Raw genomic sequence first — 25,180 nt, 5'->3', positions numbered from 1 at the left:
TGCCAAACACAGCAGCCTGTGCCATGTGTGCCAGTAGAGTCCAAGGACAGTAATACCAAACCTGTTCCATTCAGGTTTGGAACTGGGGAAAGGCAGCAGGGCCGGAACAGGGCAAAGAGAGCAAAGAGCTGCCCTCATTCTGCCCCAGCACGGCCTGGGCAGCACCTGCAGGGGCACAGAACCCACCTGGCAGCGTCTGAGCTGGGCCACCAACACCTCCCAGACCTGAGAACGGCGAGCTGGTGTCAGGGACTGCATCAGGGAAAGCAAGGAAAAAAACTGTCAAAAAGGAGGATTGGCAATTCAGAGACTGAATTTCCAATAACTTTTTTTTTGCTTTGGTAGAGGTTAATATTTTAAAAGTACAGAGTAATTCAGGCCATTTTGAAATCTACCTTCACTTGATAAAAACTTCTTTTTTCACCCAAGTGAGAGCTCTGCCTCAATACAGAAACTGAGGCACAAGAGATCCCCCAATCCAGACTACAGGATGCCACCAACACACCATGCTGAGGAAACTCCAATGGCTTTGGCCCCTCTTGCCATCCAGGCATTCCCAGGCTGCAGGTCACAGGCTCGAAAACTCTGTTTTATTACAGGAAACAGCAGGAGTGGCACTCCTGTAATACTAAAGTAATTCTGTAAGTAATATCAAAGAAATTCTGTAAGTGAACTGGCAAACTGTCACTCTCAAAGGTCTTGAGGATTGGAAGAGATATAACAAAAATTCATTAATAAAAATATCCAGCAAAAGAACCTATACAATCACTAACTTCAGACTCAAGCTAAAGAGCAGGCAGAGCACCCTTCACTTTGTCTAAAGATAACAGAAATGCTCTCCGGTTCCTGAGTCACGAGGTAAAAGGAGCTTCAGAAGTCATGTTCAAACAACCAGAGACATTCAGAGCAAGCGCCCCAGGTAAATTTCAAATGCTAGCAGGAGCCAGTGCTGCCAGGGAAGAAGTGTGTCACCATGTGAGAGTGACTAGCACCGGGAGGAAGCAGGTGGGGGATTCTGCTCCTGGCCCACTTGAAAGGGATGTCAGTGTGCTCCCGGATTGTGACAGACAGTGGCATCAAAGGTTTGGCATGATGTGCCGGAGGGCTTCTACTTGATCCTTCTTTTAAAGAAGTGCCAAAGAGCTCTGAATCATGGAAGGAAGCAGGCCTCACAAAATACACATCCTTATCAGAATTCTTCCCCAATCTAGGAACAAACACAGTTGGGAGAGTTTCAGAGAAGGTAGGTTAATTTGTGGACTGGCAAGCACTGGAGCAGGGTACAGGATCAAGAGGAAAACTGTCAGGTCCCCAGAGGGCCATATGGCCAATGAAGACTTTGTGCTTTCCTGGCCACGATACAATGTCTGGGTTTTGTGCCTACTGCTGAAAAACAGCAGAGCAGAATATCCGTTCTGCTTTCAGAGGACAGAGTCAGGAATTTCATGAGTTTCTGGGGGTCCACAGCCATGCACACCCAGCATTGGGAACTAAGAAATTAATGTGTTCCTCTAAAGTACAAGAATGTTTCCACAAGAAAAAAATAAAAAGAAATATTATTTCAAATGTAGAATTTAATGCCATTTTGTTAAGCAGTCATTTTGCATTTGGAAATGGCACAAATACCTGATGAGAAGATGAGGGTGAATTCATTCTATATGCTGCTCAAATAGAGAAGCTATTTTATTTCATGTAGTCTTTACTTCATTCTTGAACCTTTTTGGGTGAGTTCATTTGTCTCAACATGTTTTTAAAGTTTAGCAGGATATATGAATTGGTCAGTTAATAAAATGCAGCAGAAATAATGAAGATTTTGCTCTCTCAACTCACAAATCAGTTTCTAGCCATAGCAAGAGTGTCAGTTTTACAGAAAGTTTTCAGTTTCAATGTCACTACTTCTTAACTCTTGCAGCATGAGGATTTGTTTGACTTCCTCAATGGAGACGGGTCAAAAATCAGGTCCTGTTGATCAGACCCTTAAAAAAAGTCAGCAGCCCCTCCCTACTTGATTCAGGCCTGCTACCTATATGTCTTCTCCTTTATTTAACCATTCCTTCCATCTGACCATGCACTTGGTGCCTTCTCTGTTGCAGAATTCCATTTATAAGAAACCCATAATGAGGATAATGTGAGCATATTCTAATTCAAATTCACCAAGTAGCAGAAAGAAGACAGAAGTCAATTCTGTATTAATCAATGGTGTCAGGACATGCTACAGAACTCAGCAATGGCAGAGGTGTTCCAAACAATGCATTCTGATCTTATTTCCATAAAGATACAAGGAGACAGGAAAGTCTTTAAATTATTACTCCTTAACTGGGAGAAGACAACCAAAGGACTACTTAAAAGCCAACTGACCTAGTTGGAAAATACACATATAAAAGACTGACATTCACAAGTCCAAACATATGCATTGTTTGTGTGATGAAACAGCTCTACAAATGAGCCCAGTCACATCAAAGCAAAATCAAATATACAATTACAGTCACAAGATTTATTCACTATGTCAATAACATGGTATTTAAACAACAGTATTGGCCAATACATCAATTAACTCAGTTTACTATTAATTTGGGTATCTACTAATAAAGTAAAGATTGATTATGTGGCTGGATTCAAGAGCAGGTTCTGAACACTGCCCCTTGGACGTGTCATGCTTGGTGACATTTAACATCTAACTGCAAAAGGCTGAGCACAATCCATTGCATCCATGCCCAGAAGTGATGCTGAGCTGGACACAGGGGAAAACAGCAATCACAGGAGCAACTGCCCATTAGCACAGAGTGTCTGGTGAACAGACAAGCACAGACTTCCTCAGGCACAATTCCATCATCCCGTTCAGCTTGGACTGGGTGATTTCTGACATTGCCCAAGATGTTGATCACAGGGTTGAAATGTCACACTAAGAACCAGAATATAATTTACAGTGCAAATGAATTTTAAAAAAAGTTGAGAGCTGCCTTTATACATGCAAATTATTTGATGCATATAGCTTCCTTTAAACCCTGTGCTAGGAACAAGCAATCCTGCCGTGAACACAGAATTGATATTTACAGCCTTCATTCTCTGCCTGCTTAGCTGCAGCAAGAAGCTTAGAAAAATTAAGACAGTATTAATGCCATGAATCAAACTTCCAAAATATTTAACTTTAAGCCTAATCTACAGCATTTAAGATTACCTATTTTGTTGTAGCACATGAAGAGTCAACTACTACCAAACTGCAAAACAATCCACACAAAAATGAATCCCTCTGAAATGAAACCATGGCATGGAGCTTAATTCAAGCCATGTGTACTACTGAAGAAATAATTATATCTAATAAAAGTGCAAGAACATGACAAACGAAAGGAAAAAGTTCATTTTGGTTTCACTAACTTACCTGCACTGTTAGTATTTTGGCCAATAAAGGACTCAGATATGGGTGTCTCAATGCAAGTTTTTCAGTGGCCATTATCAGCATAGGGAAAGGTAACACTTTGCCCAGAGTGTCCTTCCTCAAGTTCTCACAAAATAAATGAGCTCCACTTGGTTCTTTTAACTATGACAGTGACTGCCTCTACTGAAGTTGAGGCAGTATTTTTTCTCAATTTGTTTGCATTATTATTTTCCCATACAGCATCAGCCCACTGAAAATCATTGATCCATTCATTACAGCCCCAATTACTGCCAGTCTTGATATCAAACTCTATTCAGCATCTGAACAGCAGCTAACTGATGAACAGAGCAGCATCCTGTAGAAAGTAAACTTAGGACCATGTTCCAGGCTTTTGTAGAATCCAGGCATCTCCACCAGGTTTAAAGGTTTTTCTTGAATACCTGATTAAACTCGGGCTTCAGCTACACCAAGACCAAAGACCACAGTGTTTCATGGCTCACTGAAATATGATAGCAAGAGATAAATGCAAATTAAAGAACCATTTCTTTTATTTCTCATCTCTGTGCAATTGGCAGCTGAGGGTGAAGACACACCCCTGGCAATTCACACAATCATCAACCTGCTAGGAGCCCTGATAAAAAGCTTAAAAATGTCAGGTGTTATTCTTCTTAAAAAAAGCCACAACCAGACACAAACACAGGAACCTGAGAAAGCACATAAATTGTTTAAAGGCTATACCATAAAACTTCAGGTTTTTTTCAACTGAATTGCATGTGCCCCTTGATAGAGCAACTTGATAATTTGATAATTTCTTCAATTCAGCTTGATTGCAAGTCTGATATTTTGACATTATCTACTTAGAAGGTACTGAACTAATATTCAAATGATTGATATTAGAGCAGCAAATCACTTGACAGACAGACCCTGACCAAAAACATAATTAAATCATTATATAGATAGGTATTGCTACAAAACCAACCCTATGAGATATCATTAATGGCGGAGAGAGATGTCAGTGCTGAGTCACCATTACCACAGATGGGCATTAATCAATGAGGTGCAGATTGCACCCATCCCTCATACACACAGAGCAGCCACACAGACACTCAAACTGCTCCTGAAGAAGGAAGGAGCACTGAAATACAAGGACTAAATTAGTCACCAGACTGAAACAAAGCATCTGAGTTAAAAAATACATACAATCAAAGGCAGATACTGACACTAAAAGAGATCTGTAAGGAAAAAGTGCAGGCATGACAGACACTGGAGCAATCCATTCCTCTCTCACTGTCCCACAGTCCAGCTGGAACACGCCAAAAGCTTGACAAAAAACCAAACCACACCAAACTCAAAACCAAGTAACTTTATGTCTGGTTTTTCTCATCTTTTATCTTCAGACATTATATTTCAAATGCTAAAATTTCTATCAAAAGGTGTAGTTTTAACGAGCTAATAATATTACAGCTGAATTCTTTGCCATATGAGACAATTTACAGTATAGTTTGATTTCTTTGACACTTATGCACACTCATAAAGGTGGCAAATTTTTTTTGTTCTTTTTAATTTTTTTCTTAAAGAAAATCCTTAAGAGAAGCAAAGCAGCCCATTAAGGACAAATGCTACTTAAGACGTTTACAATCACAGATCTTCCTACAATGACAATCACTTTAGACTTGATTCTTCTCCAGTTATGAAAAATCAGGCATTTCCTTTGAGGGAAACTTAATAAATGCCCCAACCACAAGGGAAACAAGAAAAAGGAGGAAAATAAATAAACAAAATAAAATCTTGTAGCCCAGGAAAGCAGGCTTCATTCTGAGGATCCTGTGGATGAGGGATCCTTTCTACCACAGAATCCTTTAAAAGAAATAGACACTGTATGGACAGAATGTGATTAATTCTCAAGTTTGCTTTTTTTTTTTTTTTTTTTTTTTTTTTACCTGTTGGTACACAAACTTCCAACAGCTTAGACTTGCTCTTGGTCTGCAAGACTCTTCAGGGAGGTTCTGAAGTGGCTGTGGCTGCCTAATCATGAGCTCAGCAGGGCCACACATCTGGAATCTCTGCCACAGACAGGATGCCTTGTGAGATCCACCCAAAGAAACCACATATGAGAAAAATGAGAGAATGTACATGAAATGCCAATAAATTTTCCATTTTGCACCACAGGGGAAAATAATGGCAGCCCTCCCTTGAGGTTATAGCATGTCTGTCCTACAGACTGGCAGAATTTTTCCGTCTAGGACTTTATCAAATGAAGAGGAAGCCAGTCTAAAATTCAGATGTGAGGACAGGAAGAGTGAGGCAGAAGCAAGGAAAACAGCATAGACCCAGAGCTCCACCCATTAAGACCCAAGGACAAACATCCTTAAATAAGGATCCCTTATCCTCTGCCCCGAAAAGTACCCCAGCTACAAGGTTAAGCAGAACAAATATTACATTTTCCTAACTGGGTAGGAAAAATCATGGTCTTTTCAAGTCCATGTCAAGTCTGCCTCCTTAACTAACCTGCTCATGGTGTTTTTTGCCATATTCCAAAAATTTTGTAGTTTGTTGGGGCAAAATGTTCCAAAAATTTTGTAGTTTGTTGGGGCAAAATACATGTTATGTATTTTCTTTTCTCCTGCTCTTGCAGTCTTGCAAGATGTCTTTTTATTTACAGCCTGAATTTTCTCACCTCTAGTACTAAAATTTCACGTTCCAACAGGACGTTCCAACTGTAAAACCAAGCCAGCCTGTTCTGCTGTGCCTCTTCTGTGCACTCCTTGTTATCACATGCTCTAAAAGCTAAACAGGACACAAAGATGCAGGCAGGGGCCATCCTGCTCATGCACTGGGTGAGAAGGGCTTGGCTGAGCAGGGATGCAGCCTGGCGGTGCTGCTGGGAGCCAGGAGCTCAGAGATGACAAATGCTGCTGTCCTTTACCCAGCCTGTCACAGATTAATTCACTTGAGCTGATGGTTCCACTGGGTGCTAACAGGAGCTAAGTGCCACTGGCAATAGGAACTGATTGGTTCAGGAGATGTCATTATCTCAGAAAAAAATGCATTGATAAAAGAAAATCATTTCAGACCAAGAGATGATGGAAGCAACTGATATATCATCATAATTTTTTCCTCATTCATGTAATTCCCAATAATGTCCATATCTGAGCATGTGCCTCCTCACTTGAGCTGGTTCACTTTCTTTAGAACATCCTCTTTTTCTCTTGCAAGAGGATTCTATTAAAGTTCACATATGATACCTTGTTCTACAATTGCACTCACTGGGCTCAGTTAAAGAAGCAATTGAAAGCCCAAGTTCTCTTCCACACAAATTCCTATAGGAAACTCCTCAAAAAATAGTAAAACTTTTGTAGCCCAAATTATTAAGTTCTGTGGCACAGAGAGGTCTTGAGTAACTCTGCGATCAGAGCATATTTTCATGATAATCAAATAATTTTTCAATATACTATTGATACATACTACTTTCATGGTATTTGTTCTTTCTACTATGAACATAAGATTGGTGCCTAACTACTTTATTTTCAGCATTCTCTGCCTCCATAATGGCCACTATTATAATCAAGTGTGATCTGTATCACAGTAATGTTTCTTAATTGCATTAAACCCCAGTGGAGCAGCCTATAAAAACCACTCAAAATTCCCATTTTTCCAAAGCAATAGTTACAAAAAATGTAGCGTGATAACATGTTGAATACTATCTTAGAAAAACACAGCTTAGCTCTGGTTAATTTTAGAAACACACAAAACTTCAGTTTCAAGCAATTGGAATTTGCATTGGGGTCAAAAAAAAATTCTAACCACATGGGATAAAAGATCATCCTAATTATGACTGCAGCTCCTTTTCTTTTTGCTATCTATGCACAAATTCTGATGTAGCTCAGGCTCCTTAGTCTTTAAGTTATGCAACTGAGTACTTCCCTTTTTTATAATTCAAATTATTTGATTTTAACTCTAATATTCCTTTAAATTATTTTCATTAAGAAATACAGAAAATAAAAGCTTAGTACAGTAGATTAATTTTGGGAACATTTTTAGAATGCATCCTCAATAGCTGTTAATAATTAACATGATCAATAAAGGGTTCTTAGTTACCCAAGCACAATGATTATCACAATTATTACAAGCCATAAACTTATTTCCCTATACTTAGGGGCTAATGCACATAGTCTGGTCCTTCAGTGAAATATTTCTGATCCTTTCCCTTAGAATTCTGGGAATAAACTACATCTTTAATTACCCTGGAGAGTAGGTTACCAAATTTCAAGCATATATTAGACAATTGCAAGAAGCAGTAACTTTTGCCTTCTTTCCTGCGGCATTTTGATAGTTCAACAACAATAATTTAAGGGAAAACAAATAATCTGTGAATTTAGGTTATTGTTGTTTTTATCATCTCTTTCACAAATTTACCTAGAAGTGGAAATTACACACTACCATTTATAAAGTGGTAAATCTATTAATTAGTTGCAAATCCTATGTATCCGATGCGAGATAAAACAGACAAATAAATATACACAACAGATATTTTTAAAAAATCAGAATCCAGATGCCTAACTCACCAAGTTTAGGAATGGCATAATGCTTTTATAGAGCTCATTTAAAATAATTAGGAGGTAATGACAATGTAGGGCACATGCAGACTCGCTGCAAATACAGCATAATGCCATGTTTTCCTAGTTTCAGTAATTTCCCTCATTTTCCTCCATTGTATATGCTGGACATAATGCCTACAGTCTAAAAAATGACTCGAAAATTCTACCTTTAATGGTGTCCCATTGTTTCCCAGTCATTCCACATTGCATTTGTTTATCAAAGCCACTCTCACACCAGACTCACAGCACTCTTGCCTTTCTTCCACCTCCTTTCTGCCTCATTAGAGGATATTTAACAATATCAACTATCAATTTCCTTGTCAGGTTTAAATTAGGATAGTTATTACCTGATCAATCAATTACTCATTCACGTCAATAACTATTTCATGTCTCTGCTGCTTTCAAGACTTCAAACTACCTTCCCTTCTATCACCCAGGGCAGATGTTATTTCACTGCTTCCTTTTACTGTGGCAATAATTCAGACAAAAAACGTCTTGGCTTGGTTGAGGATTTGTCATTTGCAGCCATGAAATTAATTACTCACAGTACAGGAACTTTATTTTGAGTTAGAAATATTTATTGTTGAATGAGGGATGCAAGCTGAGATGTTGCACCTGAACATGGCATCACTTGAACTCTCCCTACACAAACCAAATATCCTGAAAAAGAAATGGATCAGAACAACAAGCATTGGTATATATTTATGTTCTTTGGTATGTTTTGATAACAAAACATTTAAAAGATAAAAGTCTTGCTTTCTTTAACAGATTGCTTTCTCAAGGACTTAACTGCAGGTTTGCATTGTACTGCTTCTACAATCTCACCTCTAAAAGAACACAAGATGCAACATCCCAGTACATAAGGTCAATCAAACTCCTTCAGATCAAATTTATTTTAAAAAAATATGTTCATGTACCAGTCAGTACATAATATTATCATATTAATATAAAACTCATATAGTAAGCAGTTTCATGTTAGATAGCTTTCTTTATATTTAACTTCTTCTCTTCTGCTAATCCATTTTTATTCTGGTGGTTTAATTTTTCTTGTAAGCTCCTTGCCTTAATTTGAAGGCTGTGTTTTGGTCTTTCTGCAATTATGCTCATACTGTTGAAAATTGCATGGAGATAGCTGGTGCTTTTTCCAGGTGATATATTAACTCCTGGATGAAGGTTTGCATATCACTCCATTCAAAAAAGCATTCACAATGCTTACTTCAATAATTTGCCAAAATACGTGTTTGCACAAAGCTATTTCACTCTGATAAATTGTACACATTGCTTTTTGAAGTCTCCTTAGACACTTGCTTTTGTTGAACTTATCAATACAGCAATTCTCATTTAGAGCTTAATTTAAAATTATACTTCTTTTCATGTCAATGTTTCTCGCTATGTTTTTTTTTCCTCTGCAAAACTAATTAAATGAACGTTTATTATGACTTTCTTTTCCAAATGATTCATCTTTCTAAGTTATGGATTAAGACTGCAGTTACCCTTTCCCAAGAAATGACTCTTCCCAGTGCTATTAAGAATCATTTGATTTTCACAAATATTATACATTTTCCTCAACTTTTAAGCAAACATTTTTCATTAAGGATCTCAATAAAAAAAGGAAACAAACCAAATTGCCTCAAAATCCTAGTTCTAACATTCTGTCTTCAACATACGCTATAAGGTTTATATTAAGAAAACCATCATAAAATTTTACTCCAGTGCAGTCAGAGCCACCATGACTGGCAGAGAAAGACTGAAAATAGAAATATCTCGATTGTGATGTCTGTAACTCTTGGTTTTGGTAACTCCTTCCAAATCAACAATTAATGTTGAGAAGCAAGGGGAGATGGGGGAATTATTCAATGGGGAACTGCTCCCTGGGCCCCCTTCCTACACAGTCACAGTCACACAGAAGGGAAATTAAAAAACAGCCACTTGAAAACAGAGGCATGAAAGTCCACTCCAGCACTGAAAAAAACCCCAAACCCAAACCTGCAGGAGCTGAAGCATGGAAGTACACAACAGAAAGACAGAAATTGCAAAAATGTGTGTTATCACTGTGCCAGTTGAATGGGATACCATTCCTGTACCCACATGGATGCTGGGAGCCTATTCAGAGAGTAAATCAGAGCAAAACAAAGCACTCATCACATCAAGGACCACTGGTCCCTGGCAAATTTTGGGACAGAAAACATCACAGTCAAAGGAAAGAAGAAAATGTCAAGTGCACACCAAAAGCTACAGTTTAAGGCCCTTTCCATGTTATGCAATAATTTGCTGGTTCCTGAGGAGCAAACACAGGCTTGTTCCACAAAAGCAGCTCGTCCATGCCAGCAGCTCATGGCTGAAGCTGCAAAGCCACCACAATGAAAAGCTCAGATCAAAAGAGCTGCTACCAGCTTTAGGCTGTGTCACAGAGCACAGAGAAACTGCAGTGAAAACTGACAGAAATCACTCTGGCACATCAAATAATTAAAAATGCACTAAAACCCCAACCGAAATAACTACAGAGTGAATGCCAAAATCCTTCCAGGATCCTAGGCATGTATTTGAGGACAGGTCTTCAGTAAGTTACCTGCAGAGTTTTAAACATCTAGCAATGTTATTAATCTTATGGTAATATAAACAAATTCAGTAATTTACTAATTTTTAGTGGCAAATAAGATCCTGGTTCACTTGGCAACCAATATTTTTGAGTCAGCTTACACTCCTGTCAGCGAGAGGTGACAGGAAGATGTTTGGTGTTGGTGATGAGGGATGAATTGAGCAGGTGACACCATGCAGGAGCCCAAGGCCAAACACCACCATGCATTCACTGCTTTTTTGTGCTCTGCAGCAGCAATGCTCAGGGCCAGCAACTCTCAATACTGCTCTTCATGCAGTTCTTATCAGTGCTCAACAGATATCATCTGTTTCTATCATCATTTCCTTCAAAGAACAGAACCTGAGTGTAAGGAACTGCTGCAAGAGGGAATCAAGTGACACTCAAAGCCTTGGGACAGCACATTAACACAGAATGACCAGGAAAAATAAGAATAAAACAGGACCAGAAAAAAATAAGACTAAAAATATTGGTTGCTATCACTTCAGCCAGCTGCTACAAAACACCAGCACAATGTGCATAAAGCTGCTTTAACATTCGTCATTTCAGGGCTTTAGAAATGTACTTTAAAAATTTATGCAGGACATTTTATTCCTGAAGTGCATCCATTTTTCTGTCTGTAATACCACCTTATGAATAAACCCAAATGAACAGGCACATTTCCTTTCTCTTTGTGAAACAACTAGAATGCTTAAATGCAATGTTAAACTGGAGAAAATTCCAGCATTTTCTATACACTTTGAACACTGGGATTGGAATAGCACTCATTTTTGCCTTCCAATTATTAGGCTTCCTTGAAACTAATTAAACTCAAATATTGTTTATCTCTAATCAATTTCAATATAATGGGAAATAATTTGATACTTTATTCCTTCATCCAAGGGCAAATATACAGCAGAGTCTGCAAGAGACTACCTCAGAGACTGGATATGGAATTATCTACAGTTACACTACAACCTCACCAAATTTTTATCAGGTCCGTACACATTTTCACTTAATTTTCCCCACTATTTATATTAATTTTTCATGAAGACTCAACATAGTAATTTAAAGTGAGATCTTGCTAGAAAATGTAGTAAAAAGCAAGATGTGCAAACTACAAAAAACTCCAAAATACCCAAACGCCATATATAATTTTAAATCATGCATTGCTAATTTCTCAACAAAAGCTATTAATTCTGTGACCAGTGGAAGTGATGAAATGCAGTTGATCAGATATAAAAGGTTTATCTGTGTTTGATTGACTGAATTTGGTGCCCCCCCAGCTGCATTCACCAATGAACACTTTTCTAGAGCTGAGGTGTTTTGAAATCTTTTCTCTCTTCTGGGAGGTCCTCATCACACAACCATTTAAAATTCTTTGCCATCTTGCAGGGAATTAGTTATCTCTGAGATCTCTTAGCCTTTCATCTAAGTCAGCAGACGTGGCGGAAAAGTTCAAAATCTAGGTTGAAGAGATGCAGAAAGCACCAATTCATAAACCTTGCTATCTCATACACAGAAGCTAAAAATGCCTCAAGCCCAACTTTGCAGCCCTAATCTCTGGCAGTACCCCTCTTTCCCAAACTCATATAAAACAATGTTATTCAGAGGGTTTAAACTGTGAAATATATTAGGGGAGAAGTGTAATTGCAATTTAATCACTGGTGCACTAACAAGCTGAAGCAAAAAGAATGGATTGATGTTCAATAGCAACATTTAAAAAATAATGACTTCTTTTTTTTAATTGGTATTTCATTAGTTTTGCTATATAAATTTATGTAATAAAATATTAAATGATACATAATTCAAACCCATAATTTAAAGCTCTATTACGTAGTTTCTTCTACAACAGCTAATAATTTTCAGACAGCTCCCATAAAGATTTACTGCATTAAATTACACGAGGAAAGAGTGAGCAATCCTGATTTACACAAAAACAGAAGAAAATGCAACAGCCCTGACATTTACCCAAGTACCCAAGTTATCCTCAGGTACTTGGGCTCATCTCTCATTTCAGTGATTAAGTTGTTCAGACAAAAACAGCTCCTATATGTCATATATAGATCAGTCTGCTGCTTGCCCAGTGAGCTTTCTGTCAAATCTTCCTGCTCTGCCATGCTCACGTGGATTTTATAATGTATTATCATTGGGCTAGCTCAAAAACGTGGAGCTGAAGGGACAGGAATAATAATGTCCTCCAAATTAATGTAAAAATACCTCAACAATTATTACATTATTATTTATTCAGGCAGTCACACTCCATTCAATTTAAGTTACCTACAGAAACATCCTGGCTGGAAGGAGAACCTGGAACACTGCACCATGTCCAGGGAATAGCAGTGGTGCAATTCAACCAGTTCTATATAATATGCTTTGTATGCTTAGAGAGCTGCTAATTCATAAAATAACATTTTTAAAGTAATTTCTATTTTGTTACATATGATAAAAATAAACACGTTCCTACCTACGTTTCTTCCTGACACAACTGGGAAAATATTTGTACTTGAGGTGAAGGAGTTAGACCTGCAATGTCTTTTCCAATTGTAGCATTGTGTGTTTTTGTTTCCATGAGATGACAAAGCTTAGCAATAAATTTCTGTTTAGCCAAATACATTTAATTTTAACAGACCCCAAGTTATCTTTCAATTTATAACCAACTCCATACATATATGTGTACATATATGTACATACCTATAGCTGTCTTATCTAATATCTACCTTTAAATTAAATGTATTTTACCTATATGTAATAAAAAGGTAGATATACAGTGTCTGACAATAAAAAAAGACACAAGACACTATCTACAGATTCTGATAGACAGCAAATCAAAATAATTCAAGCAACCAAATGCACTTTGTGGAAGTGGCTTATTTCACTGTGTAGGCTAAACGCATTTTGAGGAAGGATTACATTTTGTTTGGCAATTTATTTTATTGACAAAGCATATTTCATCAGATATTGCTTCGCATTTTGTAGACAAATGCATGTTGTCAAATTTCCTATTTCCTTTGGTGGATGAAAAGCATTTTTCCACAGATTCTACACTTCTCTAGAGAGCACAATGAATTCCACACAACAGCAGGTTCTATGAAAGTGTTTCTATTACAAGTTTATTCAAAATAGTAATATTTTTAAGAGTATACCTGAAATATATAACAAAAAATGGTCTTCAGTGTTGACATCAGCCTGATTAGGGTCTGTCACTATAATTAATAATCATTACAGTAAAATGGAAAAATTAAAAATCAGTACCTAATTTTGGGTTCTGTGATTCTAATGTATGCAATCTTTTTACTGAAAATTTACCCTCAACTTCAGAGTAACTATGAAGTCTTGGAGTGGTTGATGCCAAACATTTGAAGATAATTCATTGCTTTCTTTCTGATATATTTTCTTTTATTCCAGGAGTACAGTGTCACCACACTCTAAACAGTGTCAACAGAACCAACCTAAGGCAATTAATTCAGATTGTTCCTTAAAATGAGACTATGAACAAACAAACTAACCAAAACAATCCTCTCCCAGCCCCTGACAAACCACACATAAAACAGGCCTGTCAGGAATATTGATTCAACAAATTACCCTCACAAATCTCTCATGCACAAAACCCCTCAACAGATATTATGAATATTCTGTCCAGTTAAAGGGCATATTTAACCCCTATATTCTCACATATAATTCAAAATACTGATTTTACATGTCTCATTCTCATTAGCATTAAACTGAGTGGAATTCATTCTTTCAATATCAAAGAAGTGCTCTTCATGACAAGTCTGTCTTTAAAAATAACTTGTGGACAGACATCACAAAGAGCTGCAGAATTATCAGCTATTTTACCTTAAGGGTTGATTTACCAGGAACATTTAAAAGGCCCCCATTTGCTATGGGAGCATTTGAAGAGCTGTGTCCATGAAACTGTGCAGGTATTGAGACCACTTTCTTTTTAGCCAGTGTTTTGGTTTTTTTTTTTGTCCACTTGAATGATGAAAGAATTAGTCATTTTCTTCTAAATTCTCTCTCATGCAAGCAAGCAAATCTATGACAGTAACAGACAACTTACATATGAAACAAACAGAGAGGACAAAAGAAAATCTGCAATTTCCTCTACAATACCCTATAGGAATGATCCACATTTATTCAAAAACACCACCAATATGTAAGCAATGATTTTCCAAAACCCACAAAACACCAAGACAACTGGTGCCAAGGGAAACATTTGAAATGGCTGGATGGTGAGCCAAGGAGACACCAGGGAAGTGAAATTTCTGCTCTTATCACGAACCAGCTTAGTCCTTTTCCACTTTGAAGTCCCCAGCTTCCAGGCACTGCTGCAGAACAGGGTGTCTTGCACAGAGCCACACTGATGGCTATTATCGCCTCAAGTGGCAAAGGGCTGCCTCACTGCTTATCTGCAGCTACCATCAAAGAACTTGCACCATCAGAATTTGCAACATTTGCTCCCCAGAAAAGGCCGCCTACCCCAAGAACTCAGCTGGGAGAGAGCCAGCATGAACCAAAGGCTGGCGTGGAAAGCATGACCAAACAGTTATACACCTGTTTGAATCTCACTTACCGAAGGTGACCCTGGCAGTAAGATTTCATTTAGCTACTCTTATTTCATAGTGCCAACGTTTGTTTCACCTACAATAAACTGAGTAAACTCAACAATGAGTAGGAATAACACCTAACTTACTTTAGCAGCCAGCACCAGGCAAGGACTGCCTACAGACGAGCAGACACCCATTGCAGGATCCTCCCTGCCTACACACCAAGGTTTTGTCCTTTTCTGAGACTCTTTGCTGCAATAAATATTCCTGCCATTTTTGGAGCGCTGTCCCTGGCCACAAGTGATGAAAGCTATCCCTTCTGAGATCCTCCCACAAGACACCTTTACTCCTCACCCATTCACAGAAGTTCCACTGGGGTGAACAGACAGCAGTGCTAATCCTCCCTGAAAGTCAGCCCTGCCCAAACCATGCTGCTCTGCTTCCTGCAGCACTCTCACCCCTGAGGAGCTGTGCCCACCTCCAGCCAACAGCAGACACCAAGACTCGGCACCTACTGAGCAATCAGGGATGGTTTCATATTTGTACTGTTGATTACTCTGCACATCCAACTGGAATGCAGATGGTTCCAGCCCTGCTTTAGCAGAACCTAAGGGCAGCATGGCCTGCTCCCCTGAACTGAGGGCAGCAGCATTTGGGCACTGCCCATGTGTCTCATGTGCTGGCCAGGTGAAAGGATTATATACAGCCAGGCTTTGCTGCTCACTGCTCCTCCCAGCCCATCAGCTCTGCCATGGAGGAAGTTCTCAGTGTTCCTGGCCCTCACATGCTCCAGATGGTTCTTTGGTAAAGCTTTTCAAAACCACTTTTGCCACCAACATGTGGTTAAAGGAGTCCCAGTCAGAATTATTATTTTCAGGGTTGGAGGGAGACTAAGAAAAAGGAAAACATCAGGGAGAGTACAACTGTGATTAAAGGTTGTGGCACAACAGTAATCTTCTTCACCTGTTCCTTCTCTAAGTTTTTCTGGTTCTTTCTGAAGTAAATTTCTGAAGTAAATTCATGTCAAAGGCTTTGTTTTATTTTTCCTGCTGTGGATGTGCATGCTGCAGGAGAATGTGCTTGTAAAAAAAAGAACAGCCAGTTTGGCCCCAGTTGAGATTAAGGTTTCCCAATTTCACCCATCTGAACAACTGGTTTTTCCCCTCAACACTGCTACTAGATCTCCATGAGATGAACTAAACATATTAACATTATCAGGAGTGAAGGTTTGTTTTTTGCACTGGTTTTCAAGCACATAAGTGGGTCCATGCACATGCAGTTATCTTAAATGACAATCACTCAGGACTAGGGGAGCAGAAGTCCTTCTCTCCAAACTTCAGAGGTGATTGTTTCTCTTGGCTGACAGAGACCAGTCCATATCCTGATTCTGCAGTCCTAACTCATTCCTCTCTAAATCTTATCTACATGTGCCAGTTTCTTGTGAATTAGGAAGGCACTTGTGCCCATACAGATGAAAATCAGAGTAAACCCTTTTGAAACCCAAGTAAAAGCTTAAAATTGTAAAATAGAAGTCCAGAGAAAGACAGAAATTTGAAAAAGAGCATCACTGTAAAACAAAGTCCACATTTAAAATTAATTATACCATTTCATATCGTAAATTGACATACAAAAACATATATTTGTAAGGCCATGCATATTTAGTTCTTTGTCTTCAAGGCAAACTCTTCACTGACTTGCTTTGAAGTCATAAATTAATAAAACATTAGGTGCACATTGCTACTATGTATCTCCTCAATAAACCAGAAATATTCAAGCTCACTCTTGTCTTTATCACACAACTGCACTATAAGAGCAGATAGATTTTAGCTCACCTAACCAGCACAGGTTAACTAGATAGCTATATTTCAATTAAAGAAAAAAGCCAATTGTTGCATGTCTTATTATCATCCTAAAACATCTTGGCAATAATTAATAGCTACCCAATTCATAGAAATTGCTTTCCTTATTTTTGAAGCAGCTACTTTCTTTGAATGTAATGACTAAGAGAAAAGAAACATCTGTTTCTGTTGCTAAGGAGATCGACAAAAAAAATAGAGATAAGAAAAATATTTAGAATACTTTTTAAAAAGAAAAATTTCTTCCCCTTGGGTGCAGCTACATGCTTTATAACCAGTGGCACAGCCAGCTATCACATAACAAAACACCAGTGTGTTTCTCTTTTTGCATTGTGACTGCTCAACTGCCAGATATTCTGCATATTTATTCAGGGACAACACAGCACAACAAATGAAGATGCCTAGACACATTCACCAGCATCTCTGTGTCTTGAGTAGCTGCAGATGCTCATTCTCAAAAGTGGATATCTGCATAATAAGCTGGATTTCTGCTAAAGTGAGGGAAACTTCAACTGGCCATAAAATGTGCCATGTGACAGTTATGACAAAGCTAATATTAAAAAAATAAGAAGATGCAGTCTTGTAAAGCAAAAGAACAAAAAAAAAATCTCTCTACCAGTAGGCAGATTGTTTTAATGCACATGTTCACAAGGCTGTAATTAACCTGGTGTTGTACAAGCACAGAGTAGATTGCCAGGGGGTATAAAAAGCTGGGTCAGTAAGGATCTGCATGAAGCAAAGCTGCTTCTACTGCACGTGCTCAAAAAGGAAGGTTAGACCCATCTGCAGTAAAATAAGTGGGCAGGTGCAAGGTAAAATCAAATAAAAATCCAGTTATATTGACTTTATAATTCTAAATTAATTTGATGAAACTCACCCTGAGGTACATTTTGGTTTTCTGTAGTAGATGATGTAAGACAATAGTAACCATGCTGTTTTCCCATTTCAGGTAAAGGCGCCAACAATGTGAGATGTTATTTATGTAAATGCAAACTTATAGGAGGCCCAGTGACACCGAGAGTAAATAATGGCTTGAAGACAATTAGCAAACCACAACCTTCCCTACACACAGCTTCAAGTTCAAAGGCAGAATAAGAGCACAGAAAAAAAGCTGTTTGTGTTATGGGTCATGTTGGCTCACAGACCCCATGGAATGGCACAGGGCTCTCCCAAGCCCTACTGCCACGTTCCTCTAGTCAAGGTTAGCACGCTTGGAGGGTCCCTGGTGTGCAAAGCTGAGTTACCCCTGCAGGTGCCCTGCTCACCTCTCTCCCTTCCTGCACTCAGCACCACCATCTCCAGTGACACCTGAGCTGTTCCTCAGGCTCACAGTCCCTGACTCGTGCCTCAGCTTTAGCAGAGAGCACGTACAGCTCTCAGTACTCATGGGGTGATGCTTCCCATACAACAAAGTCAGGGAACACTGAATATTTTGATTCTAACTGTGATGGCAGTTTAGTTTTTATCTACTTCTGTTTTCTTTCTATGACACCTGATTTTTGAAGATCCTATCCAAGAAACAGGTTGCTCACTAGAAGTTAACTTGTGATTTAATTTCAGGCTGTTCACAATCAGACTGTCTTTTGTAACTGTATTTTTTATTTGAACCTGTTACTTCTAGAAACAAAACCAGTGCAATAAAAAGCTAAGGAAAAACCTAAAAGATAACATCTATTTACCAATATTCCCTTCTCATAAAGATTTCGTTTTTTTCTTTTTTGTTAAATACACAAAAATAAGCTGTTCATGAAGGCAAAGGCATCAGCCTGGTCTGGAATGAATGGAACTGAAATGCAGCTTTATCCACTCATTCCTCATATGTGTGCTCTATTCCACCAAAAACATTTATCAGACACCCACACAGTCACAGCACCTCAAACTCCAGTCACGAAGTAATTACAGACAGAGGGTTTCTACCAGGACAGATGCTGACTGAGAACCTTTCCCTTTCTCAAGGAAATAGGATCTTTCACAAGGAAACTATTTCACTCTGAAATAGTTCAGCCCAGGATTCATCATCAAACAGGAAGGCCTAGATCATTCTCAAACACACAGAACTTCTTTTGAAACCCCACCAAGCTTCTAGGAATACTTCAAAATTAGTTGCACAAAAATCTAGAATTGTCAGTGCTGAGTTTTCAGTACAGGAAGGAAGAAATAAAACCATAAATAAAGGGCAGATTACTGCACCACAGACAGGATTTTACATTTTCCTTCATGCCAGATACCCCTATTGAGTGCTTGTAGCAGGTTACACAGACTATTTTATAGAGAATAATCTGTCATGAGTTGTAACTGTTTTCTTTGGGCTCTCCAAGGATAGCCCCAAAATGCACAAAATGTCATTTCTGGAATTTCTAGGCAAGACCTGTCCCCTGCAGTCTCATTTTGAGAAGCATTCAGATCCTAACATTATCCTAACATTTCCCTCAAGCTGCCACTCCAGGCCAGCCTGAATATCCACAGCATTTCCCCCACCCTTTCACCCACACTCCCAGACTCCCACAGAAGGCAAAAGATGAATTTCCTTTTTAAAACTATGATTCCTTTTTAAAACTATGACATATATTAAAACTTGCCCTTAGTTAGAAAAATCAAAGGTCAAAACTCAAATATTTTTCCCCCACAGAGCCTTTTTCATACAGAGGTTCATATCCCACTCAAGTTTATGAAAAATAAATGAATTATACAATGTCCTTTTTCACACAAAATCTCATATCCCACTGAGGTATTGGAAGAATACATGAATTATACAATGTCATGGCACAGAATGCACATTATTGTTAATAAAACTTGTACCTGACTCAAAGAGAATTCTCATAAAATAGCAAATATCATCAGCATCTATTTATCAACTCTCAACTTTGTATGCTACATAGTAGTCAGTAAAAAAAAAAAAAAAAAAAAAAACAAACAAAACAAACAACAGGAATTCAAACATCCAGTTATCTTTTCCAGTACATTCTTACCTGACCTTTAGTGATAATTTGGTATTTTCATATAGTTAGTTTTTCTCACTACATCCTTCTCAGTCTGAACACTCATATCTAGAGTCCACTAAAATATTTTAAGATACAGTAATTTATTTTTTAATTATCCTAGGCTTACTGTTCTGCTTGAATTATTCCTATCTTCCATACATCTGACAGAGGCCTGAATTTATCCAAAGTAATATTCAATTTCTCATCTACTCATGCAGTACTTGAGAAATGGCAGTGCTTCATCTCCTTCATATCAAATGTTGGGTCTTAAAGAATGCTGCCAAATAAATTCCTCTCCCAACAAATATGCTTGCAGTGCTAAGGCCAACGTGTGGGCATATGTCCTGATTAATTTAAAACCACTTGTAAAATTGGTTAGCCCCATTAATATCTTACTTAACTTCAGAAAAAGACAAAAATGTAAAAAAAATGGTACTTGGTGATATGGCATAATTTACAAAAGCATGGGCAACACCTTAATTCTACTTCTGTAATTATCACATTACAATGACCTATTTTAATTGCATATATGCCCCTGCTCTTTCACCAGGCTTAATTATTCCTGGTAATTCCAGGAGAGCATTCATTTTTTTCTGCATTTAATTAAGAATAAAATTTTTAAAAATTTTCTGATACATTGATTCATATTTGGGATACACACTTCAGATATGGGGTGAGGAATGGGAGGACAACGCTGTAGCAATGCTGATTTATTGGTTAGTTTATCATTTAGAGTAATTTACTCTAAGTAAGTTTGATGCTTACACAGGATGGTAACCTGCCTTTGCTGCCAAGAGTTACCCAGGAGAAAAATCAATAGCAGAAGTTGCATTGGTTTTGTGGCTCCATTTGTGAGTGCTAATACTTATCAAGCCCTGATTGTGAGTTGCCTAAGAAATAAAAGATACAAATACTTAAGAACACATCATTTGTTAACTTCTGTTCCCTTTCAAAATCATTGCAAACTAATAAACCCAACATGGTAGGAGCATCCAAGACTGACAGTAAAAAAAGGGCTTCTTCAGCAATTTGCTCAAGCAGTTTTAACTATTTATACCAATGGGAGTTCGCAGAAGGTTTTCAAACCATATAGAATATGCTCTTTTTTTTCAGAGTGGCAGCACTAAAAATGCCAAAAAATTTGCATCCTCCAGACCTGGAACTAAGAGGGGCACAGAAGTTGGCAGTGATGAAGAGGTTGTTTTCTTCCAACTCCCTCAGAAGACACAAATTTTCTGCCAATATGCAGAAAGCTAAGAAACTGAGTCCTCCCTTGAGGATAAGTCCAGAAGGGTTTTGTTCAAGAAGTTAAGCTTTTTCCTCTAAGGTAGTTACTTTCTAAAGGCTTTGATCCACTATGATGGGATGATAGGAGCCTTTGTTGAAAAGAAATCAAATTTAAAAAAGAAAAAAAGAACCTGACAAATACGCTGAAATATTGATGTCACAGCCTTGGCCTCTGAAGAACACAGAGGATGCTGGAGAAGGGCACAGTGGAGGGAAATGAGTCCCAACAGTGGTTTGGGGGCTGACAGTGAGTTTTTGACAGATGCATAAAGAACATAAGGCAGAAACAGGCAGTGCTGAAGGGCTGGGCAGGCCATACAAAAGGGAATTAACTGGGAAGTAACCAGCACTTCCTCATCACATCAGGAAATGCTCAGGAACACATGTTTAGGAGCGAAATAAAGAACAGACAGCACCTACAGCAGGCTGAAAACAACCAGCACCTGGGACAGAGCCCAGGGCAAATTCCCAACCCAAACCTGCAGCTAAGGAACACTCCCACTACAGACAGAACATCTCCCAGAACCCTAAAGGCCCAGAATGAAACCCCAAATCAGCTGCTGCACCATGCTGCAGGGGATCTGGAGGTGCTCATGTTCTTCCCCTGTCCTGGGGCTCAGTGAGGAGCCTCTCTCAGCTGGAGGAACTGCTGGACATCCTCTAAAGCAAATATTTCACTGCCAGGGAAGGAAAGCTCTGCTCCTCACACACAGCACTGAGCTCCTTATCCCCCGAGCCTCTGTCTTGAGTCAAATCAAACCCAAAGCAAACTCCCCCCGTAAATTCATATGATGAGAGCAAGAAGAAAAGTTTTTTTCAGTACCTGAAAATCCTTCCTGGCCTCAGTATTTTCCAGAGCAATGAAAATAAGTAATGCACAGGATCTAGCCACCATTTTGACAGTTTAAGCAGGCATATTGTCAACCTCAATTACTGCAGGGAATTATCAATTTGGTTTTATGTTCAGCTTTGTTACTGACTTACTGTCTGACCCTGGGAGATCATTTGGTGTTATTTTAAAACACAGACAGCAAAAAAAAAAAACAAACCAAGACTACAGCAGGGGATTTTGAGATTGAGCTATCAGGTGTTTTGAAATTCTCACCAAGGACCTACTTCTGCAACCTTTCCCTGACAAACTGCTGTTGAGATACAGAGCAAAAGTGAGAGCTTCTGGAACCAGTATCTTTTATCACTTAATGTTTGCTCTCCTGGAATTTGCTGTGGGAAGTACTTGTCAAACTGTTGTTTACCTACTTAAAGATGGGCTATGAAGATCCCTTAAATACAGGAACATAGACACAGAGCATATACAAATAACTTATACAGAGCCCAGATAGATATATCTATAACAGTCAACACAGATTTCAGGAATCTCCTATTTCATATTTCTAACCACAGAAAACTGGTAGAAAATTGTCATGAAACTTAGACTTGTAAAATATTAAAAATAAATTTTAAAACCACCACAATCCCTCCCTATTTTCTTTCTCATTATGAAGGACTCCTTATACTAAAGTATCTAATTTTTCTCTTTTTAATTTTCTTACACAACATAAATTTTGAAAATTTAAAGATCAGACCCTTGGAGTAATTTACTTTATAAGTATGGAGCATGGATCTTAATGGCCTAAAAACTGAAAAAGTACAGCCCTGGAGTCAGAAATTAACCTTCCAGTAGAAAATATGTAATGACAACCAAATGACCCATTGCAAACAATGCAGAAGAACGTGTTGATTTTTTTCAGTGTGAATTAAAGAATTTCCTCAGAATTTGGTGCTTGGCATATCTAAACCCCACTATTTTACCACGCTTTTCAAGACAAGTGAAACAATTTAAAATATTATATTAGGCTAACTCCAAATGAGAGATTTAGAAAAGGCACAATCTGGAAGTAGCTTCCCATTAAATACTGCCACTGAATTAAATTACTCAAGTAAGAATTCTCAGGCGTCTCACTGAAAATTATTCTCAGTAAAATTAAAATCCATAAGAGAGGACAGATTTTTTTTTGTTTTGTTTTTGTTTTTTGGAACATAGGTAGGGTTTGGTTTTGGTTTTTTCCTGATGGGAATCCATCAACCAAAGGTTATGTTCCCTTTACTCTTGAGTGACTCTTAAGCAGGACAGCCCCTTTCCAGTGCTGGACGCACCGGGCTAAGTGTGGTACTTTATATAATTACCTGAATTCCCAGAGCATGTGTACAACAGTAATTAAATTGTAGGGTGTCTTGTGAGCATTCTGACCAGCAGTTAGAGGCACCATGAAAGAACAGACAATGGGAAGGTTTCTTCTCTTTGTCTGTTCTCTGCATGGCATATGTTGTCTACACACAGATATAGAACTGTATGCAGCCAGTCATATAGACTAAATAATTTTTCTTGTGTTCAGAATCTGAACAAGAAGCTCATTTGAGTGGAGAAAAAATTATTTTGATGCCAGGAGAAATAAATTCCTAACACCCTCATTTGATTCTGAATTTGTCAGGATGACCAATGCCCCCAAATGAACATGCAGGTAGACAGGAAAAAGGCAGATTTCTTTTAGTGGGGCCTTCTGAAGTAATTCACTTGGGCTGGAAAAGACTGAAGTAGATTCTTTAGAGCAAAGTGCTGAGAAAAATTGCTTTCCTCTACAAAAACACTTTCCTGCAGAGATTTTCCCAGGCACTTTTGAAGCATAGATGGAACCACTTTGGCCAACAATACGCAAACACATCTGTGAGCAAACAGCACACAACACTCAGGCTGTGAGTACTCACTGACCAGGCAGTCGGCAGTGCTCAGTCTGGCAGCCCTTAGGGTCGTGTCTTTAGCTCATCAGGTGAGAGGGAATTCTTACTCTGGTGGGCAGTGAAAGCCAAGCTGGATCTGCCACAAAGAAATAAGAATAACTTTCAGGAAAAAAAAGTGCAAAATCCTAACAATAACCAAAGGTTTTAACATTAAATTTCATTTAATGCTATTTATCTATTACAGTTTTTAACCACCAAAAGTCTAACCACACCAGATGTAAGAAACAAACCTTGTAGATTCCTCTTTCCATATGCCTCCATTTTCCCTCCTCCTCGTCCCAAATGCAGACACTCAAGCACAGAGATTGCTCAGTAATTTAATTTTTACACTGCTAAACTAGTAAATAAGAAAGAACCACATCTTCCCTACTCAGTTCAAAAGAACAAAAAGACATGATGAACTTAAGCAGCATTTCTAAAACCTTAGCATTGTGACACTTTTTCCACTGGGCATTTTTAATACAAAAAAGTTTAATTTAAAATAGCCTTTGATGTCATCACTTCACAGACCACTTGTTGCTTTCTCTGTCAATTTATTATTTTCTTTCTCAGTATGCAATACCTTCTAATACCTGATGATTTCCACATTTTGTTCAGAATTTCTATTACCCACAAAAGTATTTTTGGAAAAACAATTATTGCCTAATATGTCCATTGCCTCAGCAATTTCCACCTGCTCAATGAAACGACCCGGGCAGAGCCAAAACCAGATGTAAGATGACTTTGAAAGAAACATATGTCCCACCTTGCATTATGAAACTGAGCAATAGGAAATAAGGGTGATGAAGTGATTGGTTATTCTGCCAAAGAAATTCAAATAATTGATGGCAGCCCACTCAAAAATACACAAAATCCTCACAGGCTGGAGGGGGGAACAGACATGTTAACCATCAATATTAGAGCCAACTGTTTCATCCAAGTATGTGCAAAAACTTATAAAGATAAGCCAATGCTTTCCACTGTTATGCATGAAACTTTTAAGCTACTTTCTTTTAACAGTGAGAGAATTTAACACTGCTTTATCCATGTCTTTCACTGAATTTAAATTAATGGTACTTTTTTTTGGTCAAAAAAGAAGCTTGATGTACTAGCACTGCTTAACTGCTGAGGTTTATCTCCCTGGAAATGAATAGGAATAATTGTATTTCAGGCCAACAGCTT

The 25,180-nt window shown here is 38.3% G+C and overlaps 1 protein-coding gene across 13 annotated transcripts in view; it reads right to left on the bottom strand.

Moving 5' to 3' along the window:
- Positions 1-25,180, bottom strand: part of TENM2 (teneurin transmembrane protein 2) — a 612,801-nt gene that overhangs the window by 529,816 nt on the left and 57,805 nt on the right. For 12 of the 13 annotated variants that reach the window (XM_054288120.1, XM_054288119.1, XM_054288117.1 and 9 more), the window contains exon 2: positions 23,991-24,095. The gene's annotated coding sequence lies outside the window, so the exon portion shown is untranslated. Of the gene's footprint in view, positions 1-23,986; positions 24,096-25,180 lie in introns of all 13 variants that reach the window. The other variant, XM_054288118.1, reaches the window with a different exon arrangement.

The sequence above is a fragment of the Melozone crissalis genome, unplaced genomic scaffold, assembly GCF_028551555.1.
Source record: "Melozone crissalis strain CALT ecotype California unplaced genomic scaffold, PUWL_Pcris_2 ptg000061l_1, whole genome shotgun sequence".
NCBI classification, from domain to species: Eukaryota; Metazoa; Chordata; class Aves; order Passeriformes; family Passerellidae; genus Melozone; species Melozone crissalis.
Note: the sequence above shows the minus strand (reverse complement) of the source record. Positions and strands in the feature narration are given on the sequence as shown.